Source organism: Schistocerca gregaria, chromosome 2, assembly GCF_023897955.1.
Source record: "Schistocerca gregaria isolate iqSchGreg1 chromosome 2, iqSchGreg1.2, whole genome shotgun sequence".
Classification (NCBI taxonomy): domain Eukaryota; kingdom Metazoa; phylum Arthropoda; class Insecta; order Orthoptera; family Acrididae; genus Schistocerca; species Schistocerca gregaria.
This window is the reverse complement of record NC_064921.1, coordinates 1,052,979,667-1,052,993,003: the sequence shown is the minus strand read 5'-3', so window position 1 is coordinate 1,052,993,003 and position 13,337 is coordinate 1,052,979,667. Positions and strand designations below refer to the sequence as shown.

The following is a 13,337-nucleotide window of genomic DNA, read 5'->3' as shown; positions in this document are numbered from 1 at the left end:
ATTCAAACACAGGGAGAATATGGCGCTGCGGTCGGCAACGCCCACTAAGACAACAAGTGTCTGGCGCAGTTCTTAGATCGGTTACTGCTGCTATTGTGGCTGCTTGTCAAGATTTAAGTGAGTTTGAACGTGGTGTTACAGTCGGCGCACGAGCGATGGGATACGGCATATCCGAGGTAGCGATGAAGTAAGGGATATTACCGTACGACATTTCACGAGTGTGCCGTGACTATCAGGAATCCAGTAAAACATCTAATCTCCGAATCGCTGCGGCCGGAACGGGACCGCAGACGAGTGAAGAGGATAGCACAACGTGGCAGAAGTGCAGACCTTCCGCAAACTGCTGCAGATTTCAGTGCTGGGCCATCAACAAGTGTCAGAGTGCGAACCATTTAACGAAACATCATCGATGTGGACTTTCTGAGCCGAAGGCCCACTCGTGTATCCTTGATAACAGCACGACACAAAGCTTTACGCCTCACCTGGGCCCGTGAACAGCGACATTGGACTGTTGATGACTGGAAACATGTCGTCTGGTCGGAAGAGTCTCGTTTCAGATTGTACTGGTATGGAGACTACTTCATGAATCCACGGACCCTGCATGCCACCAGGGGACTGTTCAAGCTGGTGAAGGCTCTGTAATGATGTGGGGCGTGTGCAGCTGGAGTGATATTGGACCCCCTCATACGTCTATATTCGACTCCGACAGGTGACACGAACGTAAGCATGCTGTCTGATTAGCTGCATCCATTCATGCCCACTGTGCATTCAGAAGGACTTGGGCAATTCCAGCAGGACAGTGAGACACCCCACACGCCCAGAATTGCCACAGAATGGCCCCAGGAACACTCTTCTGAGTCCGCTGGCCACCAAACACTCCAGACATGAACATTACTGACCATATCTGGGACGTGCGGAAGAGATTTCCACCCCCTCGTAGTCATACAGATTTATGGTCAGCCCTCCAGCACTGCTTCAGACATTAGTCGAGTCCATCCCACGTCGTGTTGCGGCACTTCTGCGTGCCTGCGGGGGCCCTTGACACATATTACGCAGGTGTACAAGTTCCTTCGGCTCTTCGATGTATAATTTTAGTAGGATAAATAAAAGCTATTTTCCATTCAATAATGGATGACTTTCAAACATTTAGCTGCCAATCAAACATACGTGTTTTGTAAGTGCTGATAATGGCAGCCCGCGTAATTGTTACATCCCTAAGTATTGGTGTAGTGGGAACCTTTCCGTATTCTGTTACCAGTCTGTGAATATATAGGCTTGTCTTCAGAGGAAAGTCTGAGTACTGGAAGTAACGTACAGTATCCGGCACCTCGTTTCCAATGTTCTCGGAGAATTTCTGCAAAACACGTATTGTACGAGGGCGTGCTGAAAAATAATGCCTCCGAATTTTTTGCCTGAACTCTTAAACGATTTTAAATAAAACAGACGTTATTAATTCTCTACATCTTATTAATTTATTCTTCATGACTAAATTTTTATTTCTCACCAAAGTCACTCAGTGTGAACACAAAATAAGCAGTCTCGCATATGTGGATGACTTAGTTGTGATGGCAGATACTATTGAAAGTTTGCAAAGTAATATTTCAGAGCTAGATCAGAAATGTAAGGACTATGGTATGAAAATTAGCATCTCCAAAACGAAAGTAATGTCAGTGGGAAAGAGATATAAGCGGATTTAGTGCCAAATAGGAGGAACAAAGTTAGAACAGGTGGACGGTTTCAAGTACTTAGGATGCATATTTTCACGGGATGGCAACATAGTGAAAGAACTGGAAGCGAGGTGTAGCAAAGCTAATGCAGTGAGCGCTCAGCTACAATATATTCTCTTCTGCAAGAAGGAAGTCAGTACCAAGACTAAGTTATCTGTGCACCGTTCAATCTTTCGACCAACTTTGTTGTATGGGAGCGAAAGCTGGGTGGATTCAGGTTACCTTATCAACAAGGTTGAGGTTACGGATATGAAAGTAGCTAGGATGATTGCAGGTACTAGTACATGGGAACAATGGCAGGAGGGTGTCCACAATGAGGAAATCAAAGAAAAACTGGGAATGAACTCTATAGATGTAGCAGTCAGGGCGAACAGGCTTAGATGGTGGGGTCATGTTACACGCATGGGAGAAGCAAGGTTACCCAAGGGACTCATGGGTTCAGCAGTAGAGGGTAGGAGGAGTCGGGGCAGACCAAGGAGAAGGTACATGGATTCGGTTAAGAATGATTTTGAAGTAATAGGCTTAACATCAGAAGAGGCACCAATGTTAGCACTGAATAGAGGATCATGGAGGAATTTTATAAGGGGGGTATGCTCCAGACTGAACTCTGAAAGGCATAATCAGTCTTAAATGATGATGATGTTGTGCAAAGTCACCTTGGCGACAAGCACATTTCTCCCAGCGAGAAACCAGTTTGTTGAGGCCGTCGCTGTAGTATGTTTGACTTTGTTGACGGAGCGACGACATCACCTTTGCATGCACGCTTTATTGCTGTCAAAGTGAAGACTTCGAAAGCGTTCTTTAAATTTTGGAAACAGATGAAAATCGTGTGGATCCAAGTCGCGACAGTATGGAGGATGATGGGCGACAGAGAACACATGGTGTCGGACTGCTGCAGGCGCCGCCGTGCTCGTGTGTGTGCTGGCATTGTTGCGATGGAGCAGGGAGCGCTTCGTGTGTGGACAAACTCTTCGAATTCGAAACTTGATTACAGCATCCTGTTTCTCATGCATCGAGGAAGTTACGTTACACACGCCATATTACACGCTCCAATTCGAAGTACTCTCTCGCCAGATGGCTGCAAATGTGTAGTCATGTAGAATAAATATGCACTCGTCGAATGTTAATGTCGTTGGTTTAATTAAAAAAGCTTTAAGAATTTTCACAAAAAATTTAGAATCATTACTTTTCAGCAGTATTTGCTGATTTTGAAACCTATCAACTTCAGTTGCTGAAGCAAAGAAAAGTATAGCTTCTACTACCATTTCTGTCTCATCCCGTAGCGTTACATCGTAGCAGAAGATTAGTGTTGTATCCTTTCTTCTAACTTATTTTAAAACTTCGTCAATTATGTTCACGGATAAGAGTTGTGAGAGACAATTTGCTTCTTGAAACCTGCTTTTCGTTTTGAACCCGTCTGACGTCTGCTCTGAAGATGCACAAAGGTCATGGTCTCCTCATACCATTTTCATACTATAGCGTTGATGTTCTAAGGCATTTTTTACTCACAGACAGTCCCGTACATATTTATGTGGTACACAACTATAAGTTTTCGCCATTTACAAAAGGCAATTAAAAGCATTTTACTTTTCTCCAACTGCTTCTCATAAAGTAGTCTTGTAGTAAAACCGTGGTTAATAATTGACTTATGAGGTACAAAACAGCTCTGTTCTTCCTCAAGTGTAAGTCCAATAGGTTTTCTAATTCTGCCCTTAATAACTGACTCGCATTTTCAACTGTGTGAGAGAAAAAGCAACAGCTCTATAGCTGGTGTGTTCCTTCATATTACTTTGTTTAAAAAGTGGTATGACGATTCCCTGTTACCAGTAACTGCATACTGCGTTATATTTCCATGCATTTTGAAAACTCTACACTTCATTTCCACACCGTATTGAATCTCAACACAGACACTGTTAACCAATCCTCATATCGTTACGCCCAGTAGTCTTATGTTTTTCCAGTACTGATAAAATGAAACATTGTGTCAAGAACACACGAACAGCTACTGGTATCATTCTACAGGGGACATCATATGTCCTCTGTAGCTACCTTCTTGTTGTTCTGATTATATGCTGTTGTCTCCACTTACAGAAGATCAAAGCGTCTGTATCAGACAAGAAATGTACATCCAGTAACTATCCGATACGTGGCCTATCCGACAGGATAATAAACTGTAGGTCAATATTCGGTGCATACCAGATTTTCAATAAATTATCAAAACTGCGTAAAACCAACTTCATTTAATTCACGTGTGACATTAAACACAAATAAAACTACAATGTCTTCAAATCAACACATTATTTCGTTATCGTCTACGGACCAGGTAACTAACAAATTGATGGTAACCGTTTCGGACAGCTGTAAACAGTCATCACATCAGAAACTGTACAGAAAGTGCCGGATCTGATTCCGAAAGATCGAAGAAACACCACCCAAGAACTCTGAAAGGCATCAGAAATAAGATTTTCTACATGTGAACCTATTCTGTCAGACGAATTGAAAATGAGAAAATTTGTGGCGATGTTTGTGCCACAGGGGCTTCGGAAATGATCAGGAGCAACATCTCGTGAAAGTCCTTCAGGGAACTTAAACAGATGTTTCCAGTTGATGCCAATTTTCAAAGGTTTCAGTGTTGCTAAAAGATGAGTTTATGACTGTGACCCTGAAACTAATCTATAATCCGAGCAGTAGAAAAGTCCTTCTTCACATCAGCGAAAAAAAGCTGGACATGTCAAGAGTAACACTTAAGTCCTTACTGCACAATTTTTTTTATGTAGGGGAGAGTATTGTACCTAGAGGATAGTGTAGCTAGGAATACGTGATGTCTTTTTGGTCGGTGCTTCAGTTTAGTGACTGATTTTAGAATCACATGAAGGAATGCTCACTACAGATGCCCATAAGCCGCCATTTTGTAGTTTTTGTTGTTGCTAGACACGAGGTTGCATTTTGTGGATCATTTGAAAGTATTGTCAATTCTTCAGTTACAGAACTGTACGGCAAGTAAAACTCAACAGTTTTTTAAAACTAGTTATATAACATCTTCGTTGATCCATTATGGATCGTGGGACGACGGCTGGCATGAACCTCTTGTTGCAGTAATTTACCAACAGCCGTATGATTTGTAGAAGTTTATTTTATTTTATGAACTTCTATGTGCTGCTACCAGCTTCGGCATTACATTGGTGCCATCCATCTTCAGGCCCCACTCGTCATAGTCGCAAAATCGCTATACGCGGAAGGAGCCAAATTACTGGATCCGTGAATCAAATCGCCCTGCAACAGCTCTTGGTGGCCAGGCGACACAGACTCACAGGTTGATTCACGGATCCAGTTCTATGGCTCCTTCCGTGTATAGCGATTTTACGACTATGACGAGTGAGGCCTGAAGATGGCATCAATGTAATGCCGAAACTGGCAGCAGCACATAGAAGTTTATAAAATAAAATAAACTTCTACAAATCATACGGCTATTGGTAAATTATTGAAACAAGAAGTTATATAACATGTGGATGGCACAGCAATACTTTGTACGTCGTTCACCATCTTCTTCTATCTTGGAACAGAAAAATGTCTTTTCCCACGAAACATGACATATTTGAAAATTAAGCGAGTTTCGTTAATGTCTTAACAATTTTACCTATTTTAAAACGTGTTAGTTCACAACAGCCTTAGTTTGGAAATGTATTTAACTTGTATCTGGTTTTTGATAATACTGCTACATAACTTGATTTCTTTTACTGATTATTGGTGTGTAGCAGAGCAACAATATAACAGATAGAGGACTAGGCACAGTGTTGACAAGGCTTTCTTGATGGCATCTAAATTTCAGTGGAATATTTGTTGCTGGGTAAGTGAGTATGTGGAACCTTGGAACATCTCTTTACATTTGGAAAAACCTTAATTTTCCAGAATAATTTTTGTAAGTTTAGAAAGGGTGCAGCACATAAAAAGTGAATTCCACAACAGAGTAAGGAAGTGTATTAAACTTCTCTTACAGCGCTGGTTAGACGCGAAAGTCTGAAAAGGGTTGCAGCGAACAAAATTCTCTAGTATATATCGATGAAATTGTTCATAAAAAGTTCGTCTCTCTGGCTCAGATGGTTAACATTGTGTTCTTTTGCTGTGTTCTAAGAAGTGCGATCGAGAACTTGAGACAACGAATGGTCAGGGCTTCCACTATGACAGTGCATCCCCACATATGTCGTCGTCTTCAGTCCAGACACTGGTTTGGTACAGAAATCCATGCTATTCTATCCTGTGCAAGCCTCTTCGTCTCCAAGCAACGACTGCAACTCACATGCTTCTGAATTTGCTTATTCATCTCTTGAGGTCTCCCTCTACTGTTTCTTTACCCAACACTTCCATCTAGTACTAAACTGGTGATCCCTTGATGCCTCAGAATACGTTTGTTTACCAATCGATCCCTTCTTCTAGTCAAGATGTGCCACAAATTTCTTGTCTCACCAATCCTATTCAGTATCTTCTCATTAGTTACGTGATCTACACATCCAATCCTCAGCATTGTTCTGTAGCACCACATTTCAAAAGCTTGTATCTTCTTCTTGTCTAAACTGTTTGTCATCCATGTTTCACTTCCATGTACTTCCTGACACTTAAAACTATATTCGATTTAACAAATTTCTCTTCATCAGAAAAGCTTTTCTCGCCATTGACAGTTTACATTTTATATCCTCTCTACTTCGACTTGTCGTTGTTGTTGTCTTCAGTCCTGAGACTGGTTTGATGCAGCTCTCCATGCTACTCTACCCTGTGCAAGCTTCTTCATCTCCCAGTACTTACTGCAACCTACATCCTTCTGAATCTGCTTGGTGTACTCATCTCTAGGTCTCCCTCTACGATTTTTACACTCCACGCTGCCCTCCAATACTAAATTGGTGATCCCTTAATGCTCAGAAATCTCCTACCAACCGGTCCCTTCTTCTAGTCAAGTTATGTCACAAACTTCTCTTCTCCTCAATCCTATTCAACACCTCCTCATTAGTTATGTGATCTACTCATCTAATCTTCAGCATTCTTCTGTAGCACCACATTTCGAAAGCTTCTATTCTCTTCTTGTCTAAACTATTTATCGTCCATGTTTCACTTCCATACATGGCTACACTCCATACAAATACTTTCAGAAACGACTTCCTGACACTTAAATCTATACTCGATGTTAACAAATTTCTCTTCTTCAGAAACGCTTTCCTTGCCATTGCCAGTCTACATTTTATATCCTCTCTACTTCTACCATCATCAGTTATTGTGCTCCCCAAATAGTAAAACTCCTTTACTACTTTAAGTGTCTCATTTCCCAAACTAATTTCCTCAGCATCACATGACTTAATTCGACTACATCCCATTATCCTCGTTTTGCTTTTGTTTATGTTCATCTTAATATCCTCCTTTCCAGACACTGTCCATTCCGTTCAATTGCTCTTCCAAGTCCTTTGCTGTCTCTGACAGAATTGCAATGTCATCGGCGAACCTCAAAGTTTTTATTTCTTCTCCATCGACTTTAACTCCCACTCCAATTTTTTCTTTTGTTTCCTTTACTGCTTGCTCAATATACAGATTGAATAACATCGGGGAGAGGCAGCAACCCTGTCTTACTCCCTTCCCAACCACTGCTTCCCTTTCATGTTCCTGGACTCTTATAACTGCCATCTGGTTTCTGTACAAATTGTAAATAGCGTTTCGCTCCCTGTATTTTACCCCTGCCACCTTTAGAATTTGAAAGAGAGTATTCCAGTCAGCATTGTCAAAAGCTTTCTCTAAGTCTACAAATGCTAGAAACGTAGGTTTGCCCTTCCTTAATCTAGTTTCTAAGATACGTCGTAGGGTCAGTATTGCCTCACGTGTTCCAATATTTCTACGGAACCAAGACTGATCTTCCTCAACTTCGGCTTCTAATAGTTTTTCCATTCGTCTGTAAAGGATTCGCGTTAGCATTTTGCATCTGTGACTTATTAAACTGATAGTTCGGTAATTTTCACATCTATCAACACCTGCTTTCTTTGGGATTGGGATTATTATATTTTTCTTGAAGTTTGACGGTATTTCGCCTGTCTCATACATCTTGCTCACCTGATGGTAGAGTTTTGTCAGGACTGGTTCTCCCAAGGCCGTCAGTAGTTCTAATGGAATGTTGTCTACTCCGGGGGCCTTGTTTCGACTCAGGTCTTTCAGTGCTCTGTCGAACTCTACACGCAGTATCGTATCTCCCATTTCGTCTTCATCTACATCTTCTTCCATTTCCATAATATTGTCCTCAAATACATTGCCATTGTATACACCGTCTATATACTCCTTCCACCTTTCTGCTTTCCCTTCTTTGCTTAGAATTGGGTTTCCATCTGAGCTCTTGATGTTCATACAAGTGGTTCTCTTATCTCCAAAGGTCTCTTTAATTTTCCTGTAGGCAGTATCTATCTTACCCCTAGTGAGATAAGCCTCTACATCTTTACGTTTGTCCTCTAGCCATCCCTGCTTAGCCATTTTGCATTTCCTGTCGATCTCATTTTTGAGACGTTTGTATTCCTTTTTGCCTGCTTCATTTACTGCATTTTTATATTTTCTCTTTTCATCAATTATATTCAGTATTTCTTCTGTTACCCAAGGATTTCTACAAGCCCTCGTCTTTTTACCACTTAATCCTCTGCTGCCTTCACTACTTCATCCCTCAAAGCTACCCATTCTTCTTCTACTGTATTTCTTTCCCACATTCCTGCCATTTGTTCCCTTAATCTCTCCCTGAAACTCTGTACAACCTCTGGTTTAGTCAGTTTATCCAGGTCCCATCTTCTTAAATTCCCACCTTTTTGCAGTTTCTTCAGTTTTAATCTACAGTTCATAACCAATAGATTGTGGTCAGAGTCCACATCTGTCCCTGGAAAAGTCTTATAATTTAAAACCTGGTTCCTAAATCCCTGTCTTACCATTATATAATCTACCTGATACCTTTTAGTATCTCCAGGATTCTTCCATGTATACAACCTTCTTTCATGATTCTTGAACGAAGTGTTAGCTATGATTAAGTTATACTCTGCACAAAATTCTACCAGGCAGCTTCCTCTTTCATTTCTTACCCCCAATCCATATTCACCTGCTACGTTTCCTTCTCTCCCTTTTCCTACTACCGAATTCCAGTCACCCATGACTATTAAATTTTCATCTCCCTTCACTATCTGAATAATTTCTTGTATTTCATCATACATTTCTTCAATTTCTTCGTCATCTGCAGAGCTAGTTGGCATATAAACTTGTACTACTGTAGTAGGTGTGTACTTCTTGTCTATCTTGGCCACAATAATGCGTTCACTATGCCTATGCCTTACCCACATTCCTATTTTCCTATTCATTATTAAACCTACTCCTGCATTACCCCTATTTGACATTGTATTTATAACCAAAAGTCTTGTTCCTCCTGCCACTGAACTTCACTAATTCCCATTATATCTAACTTTAACCTATCCATTTCCCTTTTTAAATTTTCTAACCTACCTGCCCGATTAAGGGATCTGACATTCCACGCTCCGATATGAAGAACACCAGTTTTCTTTCTCCTGATAACGACGTCCTCTTGAGTAGTCACCGATCGGAGATCTGAATGGGGGACTGTTTTACCTCGGGAATATTTTACCCAAGAGGACGCCATCATCATTTAATCATACAGTAAAGCTGCATGCCCTCGGGAAAAATTACGGCTGTAGTTTCTCCTTGCTTTCAACCGTTTGCAGTACCAGCACAGCAAGGCCGTTTTGGTTAATGTTGCAAGGCCAGATCAGTCAATCATCCAGACTGTTGCCCCTGCAACTACAGAAAAGGCTGTTGCCCTCTTCAGGAACCACACGTTTGTCTGGCCTCTCAACAGATACCCCTCCGTTGTGGTTGCACTTACAGTACGGCTATCTCTATCGCTGAGGCACGCAAGCCTCCCCACCAACAGCAAGGTCCATGGTTCATGGGGGCTACTTTGACTATCATTAGTTAATTCACTACCCAAATAGCAAAACTCATTACTACTTTCAGTTTTCATTTCTTAATATAATTCCTTCACCATCCCCTGATGTAGTTCGACTACATTCCATTATCCTCAGTTTGCTTTTGTTGATGTTTATCCACCTTTAAAGACACTCTCCTCTCCGTTCAATGATCATCCAAGTTCTTTGCTGTTTCTGAAAGAAGTACAATGTCATCACTAAACTTCAAAGCTTGTATTTCTTCTCCCTGCTCTTTAATTCCTAGTACATTTTTTGGTTTTTGTTTCCCTTACTGCTTGCTAAGTATACAGATTGAATAACCATGGGGATAGGCTACAATCTGGACTCATTCCCTTCTCGACCATTGCTTTCCTTTCGTCCCCCTCTATTCTTTTAACTGCCTTCTGGTTTTTGTACAAATTTTAAATAGCCTTTTGCTCCTTGTATTTTACCCCTACCACCTCCAGAATTTGAAGTAGAGTATTCTGGTCATAATTGTCAAAAGCTTCTGTAAATCTACAAATCCTATAAACATATTTTTGCCTTTCCTTAACCTATCTTCTATGAGAAGTCATAGCGTCAGTATTGCCTTGTGTATTCCTACATTCATTGGTTTTACAATCTTGTAGTTTATCCCAGCTAATGCAGAAAACTTCCTGGAATCTGGAAGTATTTTGAACAATTTAGGATGTATTGATATTTATAAAAAACAATAATTAAGAAAATTATGTACAGGATTTTGTAAAATGCTTATTTAAATTCTGATCCCCTTTAATCAAATAATGTGAAAGGGAGCTAATGTTTACCATATATGTATGATATATTGGCTGAGGTACTAGACCTATTCAGTTCCACACTTGAAGAATATTAACCAGAATAAAATTATGATATGTTTTAATTTTTAGAGTATTTTGCCTTATTAAAAATGTTTATTACTTTGTAATTCAGGTGAATCTGCAATAAAGTTTGGGTCTGCCAGGTAGCGATAGACTGTTACAAGTTCCAGATAAAAAATTAGTGCAGTACATGAGAAATGTGAGGACGTATGCGTAACTTAATTCAGAAAATTACAACTTGCGAGAAAATATGATTGAAGATTACAGTTATATTGAAATTTGCCTCCGAACATCACTGAAGCATACACTTCATGCTACAGCATTTCTTCGTCTCCAAAATTCGCCTTGGCATTCTTTTTTACTTGTGGTTTCACTGGTGAATGTATATTAATTATATTTATATCCACATCCGTCTGCAAAAGTAACCATTAAATTCTTTTTGTTGCATGAGGTTTCTATAGAGATAAATACATTCTGCATAAACCAATTGTTTAAAAGAATTTATATCTGCCTAACCGTAGATTTCTACAGGTAATTGATCTCTATGTGTAAGATTCTGGGGGTACTGTGATATTACTTCACAATCAGTTATTGATTATCAAAGCGTCTTCTTTGATAAAGGAAGTGGCGAAATGCAAACAAATGTGATAGTGTAGATTGCCTGATAGTAAAAGACCAACAAACTAGTAAGAGTTTAGGATCCTCTATAAACAGCATCACCCATAACAAAAGTTGAATCATTCTTGAAAAACTGATAGGTATGTTCGTCTCAGTAGTGTGGACTACTTTGTGAGTAAACTAGTTACCGGTACTACAGAGTTTTCTTTAATCGAACTTCTTGATGTGGGGCATTGCTAGTATTTATTACACATTGATGAGCATCTAGGCTGACAAAAATCTGTAATAACACTTAGGCAACAAACTTTCAGTTAGATGTAAACAAAACTCTTTACCAAAGCAAAAATAAACAGGAGCAAAAATAAACAGGAGCAAAAATGATCATTTACAGATGCTATAGTTAAATTCTTTTATTTTGGCGACTCGCGCATGCCCGCCCAGACGCGGGAGATTGCTGTGTGTCAGTTGCAAACGACGCACGCACCAATAGAAGCAGCGCCATAGTATAATATAGTTCACAAACTTACGTTTAGGGGGGGAGCGCGCAGTTTATGAAGTAAAGCCACCACGGCCGCATTAACCCTTCACTGCTACAGAGACGTGCGCCCCGCATTCCGCGCTGTGCGCGATTTTGTCATCACTGCACTGCTCGCCTGTTCTGACACATGGTGTTCCGACTGCTTTGACACACTTATCATTAGATTTCACAAAACTGTTTGGCCCAAAAATTTGATTTTTACACATCTTCTTGACTGATACCTACCCCCCACCCCCATAAATGACTCCATTTTATTTCGATGTTCAACGCAGTTATTGTGCAGCATTAAATATAGTAAACCATTGCATGAAATTTTGAAGAGTTTTCAGAGGTAAAAGTCCATAGCGTAAACTTTCTGTGTGGTCGATTTTAGTTGCCACAATGTTGAGAATGAAATGTGGACAAAATACCTAAATTTCATATAAAATTAAAAAAAAAGGTTCAAATGGCTCTGAGCACTATGGGACTTAACTGCTGTGGTCATCAGTCCCCTAAAACTTAGAACTACTCAAACCTAACTAACCTAAGGACATCACACACATCCATGCCCGAGCCAGGATTCGAACCTGTGACCGTAGCGGTCATGCGGTTCCGGACTGTAGCACCTAGAACCGCACGGCCACTCTGTCTGGTTCATATAAAATTTACTGTATCACAATATCTCATTTAATTTAAGTACCAGATAGGTGTCGTATGTAATATTGAGAAATATTCCGTCTTTCGCGACTGTAATAAAAGTTTTATTTATACCAGAGTCATTTCGCTTTTTTCTAAAAAGTTCTGATTAAAACTAAATTGGTGAAGTACACAAATATGAATTGTGGACGTAAACATAGAAACTAAAATATATTGTCAGTTAGGCGCAGTGCGCATAAAATTTGTGTTTGTCACAACGGAAAGCAAATACTTGCCAAAAATCAGTTGACAAAAGTTGCAAAAGTAGTGGAGCAAAGAACTGCGTCAGACAATCAAGTAGCTCGGCAACATACGAGCTGAAATTGTGCTCTAAATAATACTTTTAATACTGTCCCAAAGAATATATCTCAATATGAATAGTAAAACAGCGACTGCGGAAGAGAAGATATACAAACAAAACACATAACATGAATATAGTATGTGTGCCTTTTCATTTGCTGTGAAAAGAAAAATTGAGGACAAAATTAGAAAAACCAAAAATTTATTACGGTTACAATGAAGAGACAAAGAACTAGAAAATTGTTAAGACTTTCGTGGCCACTTGTTGACAAACTGCTTATTTGCTTCTGTCTCGGGTTCTTCGGCCGACGTTCGTGTGATGATTTTGCTGACGTTTCGCCAGCACGAGTGGCTGGCATTGTCAAAGCTTCACCCTCCATTGCCGGAGGTGAACTGGAGCCGGGCTCGCGGCCGCAGACTATATGTACCTTGCGCGCCAACGTCCGAGGGCTTCTCCGCGGTCATTTCCGCGGTCATTTCCGGTTCGTTTCTCCTCTTGCTACCTGCTACGGTCGTTCTCTGCAGTACGGGAAGCCAGGAGCCGTTTACCTTAAGGCTTTCTTCTTTCTTGTTGAAGCTGTTCCCGTGTTTGTGTATTTCTACAGCTTCTCTGTACAAGCGGGTGTGATAGTGCTTCTCTACAGCCAGAACTTCCGTGTCG

At 40.4% G+C, this 13,337-nt stretch overlaps 1 pseudogene; it reads left to right on the top strand.

Annotated features, from left to right (window-relative positions):
• Positions 1–13,337, top strand: part of LOC126335580 (ATP-binding cassette sub-family C member 4-like) — a 361,394-nt pseudogene that overhangs the window by 178,821 nt on the left and 169,236 nt on the right.